Here is a 5,359-nt window from a genome sequence, read left to right on the forward strand (position 1 = left end):
CAAAATGGTCTTAAAATACTGTATATATTAGTTAGTGAAATTTGTGACGTGTGTTTTTGCCTCTCACTGTTTCTAACACTGATTTATGACGTGTTTTAACTATTTCAGAACATCATGGGCTTTTTTTCTTATTGAGTTAAGGAAACAAGCATGTTCTCATGAATGCCATGCCGTCTTGAAATGAAGAAAGTGAAGATTAAGTTATCAAAATGAATCAGGCGCTGCTTGTTAATGGTTTAAAATAACCGCAGTCCAAGTTCCAGTTGCTTTTGATTGATGAACGCTGCTGCCACCTGCTGGTGTTGACAGTCATTCCTCTCTTGCAGGAGCAGATGTGCATGCGGTGCAAGTTGTCGTTAATCTTTGCTCAAAATATGAAGATGGCTTCCTAACCGTGTCAGTACGAAACCAGTCATCATAATCACTCATCTCAGGAGCATGTTGTTGTGCAGCATGTACTTCTGGGCTAAGTTGTATGAGATTTAACCTCATGCTGTCTGGTAAGCCTAAAACATTAAGCCTTAACATTTATATCCACTATGTGGAATTGCAGTTTCCCCCCTGAAAGAACTAGGGTGGCAGTGCCCAGTGTCTGAATTGTTTGACCACCATAGGCTATCAGATTTACTCTGTTTTACTCAGATTTACTGATCAGTTTGAGCGTTGGGGTCAACGTGCTGCAATGTGGATACAGACATAACATTGCATTTAGCTCCAGTGTCTATTTTCAGCTTGACCTGCTTGTTACAGGTTGTTTTGAGACTGGTGAATATTTCTCCTTTCTTTACAAGCAGGTCCACACTTTCACAATGAAAATAATCTTGGTGGACTTCACTTTCCACTTCATTTACTCTGTGTAGGTTATTTTCACCAGTTCCACTAGATGGCGCCATCCGCCAAGCTGAATATTGAGGCTTGGATCGACGCCTTGGCAAAGTGATTCCATTTGTTGCATGAGTTGCAGCATTTGTTAAAAGCTGGGTATTTGTTGCGCTCATAATCGTGCTCACCTCCACAATTGTTACATCGTCTCTTGTTCTGCTGCACTGCAAACACTTCAGCCTCTCTTTTGAGCTCCTTTAACGCTCAAACAGCATACATATTCAGATTGCTGATTCTAATGTCAAGTCTTTTTCCCTTAATAGTTGAGAACGGACTGCATCATTGTAGATGCCACAGACAATTGGGTCACGTATTAGTTAATCAGTTAGCGTACCAAAGTCACATTTTTTAGCCAACAGTCTTAACGTGGCCACGTAAGACTGAATTCCTTCGTCAGGTTTTTGCACTTTTGCACGAAAAAGTCAGTTTAGTATGACACACACAGACATCAACAATCAGCGTATGAATCTCAACAATGGTGACAATCAAAAGTACCTTGTTGCAATGCATGCTAGGTACAGCATAGTACAAAACTACCAGCATGCATTGCAACATGAATAAATTATGCAGCTGAATTGTCCTATAATTTTGTTTAATTCTAAATATTTGCTTTTATTTTATGCTGTTGTTTTTGTTGTGAATTAGTAGCTTTTCAGTGATGTTCTGAATTAATCTGTTTATCTAAATATTTGTGATTGTCACCATTGTTGAGATTCATATGCTGATTGTTGATATCTGTGTGTCAGCATAAGCTTATTTTTTTTTATCTCATGTTTGTTAAAAGATTTAAACTGACTGTTATAATATTGCTAGATCTCATGCTGCAGTAACACAGGGTTTGTGATGTGAAAATATTAATGGATCAACACATTTGTTAGATTCCAAAGACATCAGTGAATCAGTCTATTTGGTGATGATTATAAAACCATCAACACGTAACCATCATCACCTGATCTCGTCTCACTTTAGCTTTCTTTGCTGCTGCAAACGTGTGTGACAAACACACTGTCACAGCAGCCAAAAAAGACAAAAGATTGTAATAAGAGTTAAGAGCCCAACTAATAGAAACACTGATCACTGTTATGGTGACTTCAAATGAAACAGAGTTAAACCTCTGTTAATTCTCAATAAAAACTTTTGTAGAAGTCTGACAGAAACAAAGTCAGTCTTGTTAGTCATAAGTGAAGCTGGTAATGCTGTTTGTGGAGTTGTTTAATCCTCCTCTGCTGAGATCTTGAGAGATTTAATGTCTTCTTTTCTCTTCAGTTGATTTCATCAAAGGCTGTGGCTGAAGTCAGTTGTAGTTCTTGTGTTTCTGCTCGTCTCTTTTTCTCTTCTCTTCTTTCCTTCAGTGATTCTGCTTGTTAACAGGCTTATTAAGGCTGAAATGACTCCATATTTAATATACACAGATTTTGTGGCTGTCCAGGGGCCCGTTCTTCGTATGTCGCTAACTCAGTTAGCTGGATTTGATTGTTGACGATTTGGCATGATCTTGGATTGTTTGGTTCTTCAACGCTCATCCTGGACTTGCTGTCATAGCAACAGGTCTGTAAGCTTAAACCTGCTCGGGAGCAGGCTTATTTCATGTAAACAGGATTAGATCCCGGCTTTATAAGCGGAGCTGATACGGGAAGTCCAGCGCAGCGCGATAGTGCACTTTCTGAGATAGCCTATATATTTTTTCTCGTGACTCATGAGATTGTCGTTTACATTATTAATTTGTTGGAAACGCACATTTATTTTTGACTTGTCAGAGTCGGGCTTTAACTACAGCACAAACTGTTTGCATTGCCCTAAGATTATTTGCGAGTGGCTCTTTCCTTTACACTATTGGAGATGCGGAGAACTTGATGGAAAGTGCTGTCTGTCGTGTCATTCGGAGTTTACCTGGCGCTTTTAGGTTTAAAAAACAGTTTTAGTTTTTTTTGTGGCATTTCCAAGCCACTTAAGACCCAGTGTTGTAAAGCAGTTTTTTTTTTGTTTTTTTTAGGCTATCATAATTTTTTATGAAGATCATGCAATCATGACCATGCTGATTACAGTATATGTCACTCAGGCTTATGGCTAGACCATAGACTGCCATCAAGGCCTCAATGAAGGGGATTATGTGAACAGAAAGGGGGTTCACAATGTAAATGTGCAGCCCAGTTACTATTGTGATTCTTAATATTCCAGATTAGTAATATTATATCAAATAAAAAAAGGCAGTTGACTAAAATCTTCCATATCACAAATATGAAAGCAAAATGGCCAGGATCTGTGCATGACTTAAGAATTTTCAGAGATTCACATTTATGCACATTATTTGAAAGTGGTAAGAAAAGTTCCACAATTAAATATCAATCTCACTGTATTACATACATTTATGCTGATCCTAACAGAACTGCATTTTTTCATAGGTGATTATGACATGTTCCTGCCTGCAGACAGGTGTTTTATGACCCCATTCCCTGGCCCAAACCAATGCAGCTCTAGCCAGGACAAGGGCACACAATGAAATGAACTTTGGCTAAAGGGAAGATTTCAGTGTCTGAAAAGTCTGAGGGTTGCACACCTGACAGGGCCTGTGACATTGTTGCATGTGCCATATTACACAACATTGCCAAAAAAAAAAAACACTTTTCATTAAATGTTTAATAAAAGACAAATATGCTTAGTTCCTTGAGTTTTATTTCAATTGTTCTTTGTAAAGAAAAGCCAGTGGTCAAGTGCCTGCAACAAGAGATATTAGACACATGCCTCATGCAACAAATAAAAAGGAAAAGTTGGCTATACACTGCCCACCTGTAGGCCTATGTCTCCTCTGTGTGTGCAGACTCTTCTGTAGGCCTTTTTGTAGATGTGAAATCCTGCAACTTATATTGCAGCCATAGAGCATACACGTATAAATTAAGTAAAGTTATTTATGCACTTGCAGGTAGTTCCTCCATATGACAGTTATCTGAGAGGGTTTATTCACTGTCCAGTGCAATGGAAACAAATGGACATTACAAAGTCTTATACTTTCTTTCCTTTGGAACGTTAGAAAATGTCCACTTTCTGCACATATTTCAGCCACCACTTTCTTGGGAACAGATACAAGTGTTGGTGTATTATGTAAAAGTGCACAAAAGAGGAAAACACAATGGCCCCCATTTATCATTCTTGCGTAGAAACAGGCATATATGTTGGCGTAAGATTATGCTTACACTCATCTCACCGCCTGATTTATGAAGCTGTGCGTACCTTTGAAATCCAGGTGTACGCAATACCTGCCCTTGATAAATGCCGCGGCTGAAAACAATCGTCATTAGAATAACACGCCCCTATATATTCAAGTCTCCGCTTCTCCCACGCCCTCATTTTACGCCATGGACACACGGAAGACGGCAAAGAAGAGAAACTTGGATGAGCAAATGACCTATCACAATGCATTATTTTACAGCACGTGTTTTGAAACAATTAGCATTTAATTTCATATCACCTCACATGTATTGGGGTGTACATGTACAATAGTGATGATGATGTTATGTGGAGTACCATTCATTCACATTAATAATTGCATGACAATTTGTAATATTCTTCTTCTTAGTATTATGATTTTTATTATTAATGACGCTTATTGTTATTTAGAAGAAGAATGTCGTTATTATTATTATTTGTATTATTATTATTATTTAAAAGAAGAAGAATGTCATTTTTATTATTTTGTCAGTCTGAATTATTTTTTGGTCATTAAAAGCCTTTCATTTCTGAACCCAGTCCGTGCGCACCTGCCGGGCCAACCCTGGCCTAACCATCGTTTCAAAGAATAGTACGACGGCGAGCGCGTCGAGTATAGAGTATAATAAACAGAGTATAATATAAACGCGTCCGTTTGGGGAGGTGCGCGCGCAGTCTGCGGTGACTCGCGCTGCGGAGCCAGGCTAAAGTATAAACAAGGCTTAAACAAGGCTTGAAACGTCAGGTAAAGCGCACAGGCTCGCAACTTAAGGAATACATATGCCTACAAATCAAATGCTTTGGTAAAGTCACACAAATTAAACACTGAAGTCCATGTTGCACAAAAATAAACACTTAAGTTTATAATTACTATGTTGTTGTTTTTTTACAGTGGGTCATAATATATCATATCTTTTAGTTTGTCAGTGCGTTTTGTGGTGTTAGGAATTGTATTTCTGCGCATTTCCGCACTAACTCAAAACGTGCGTACACCACCTCCTGAGCTGGCATAGGATTTGAGCGTGCCGTACGCCAACGTCCATATTGATAAATCTCAAAGTCACCGTGGTTTTGGGTGTACGCTGGAAATTTGGTGTAGGCCTACGCACTTTTGATAAATGAGGGCCAATGTTATTACAATGAACTACACTCTGGAAAAATGTGATCAATAATTCATGACAAAATATTTTTACATTAACATAAGTTTATCAGTTTTCACTTTCACAAGTCAAAGCAATTCATCATTAGGCTACTCAAGATTTAACAGTTGAAA

The sequence above is a fragment of the Abramis brama genome (genome assembly GCF_963993115.1).
Source record: "Abramis brama genome assembly, chromosome: 1".
In the NCBI taxonomy this organism is placed as follows: domain Eukaryota; kingdom Metazoa; phylum Chordata; class Actinopteri; order Cypriniformes; family Leuciscidae; genus Abramis; species Abramis brama.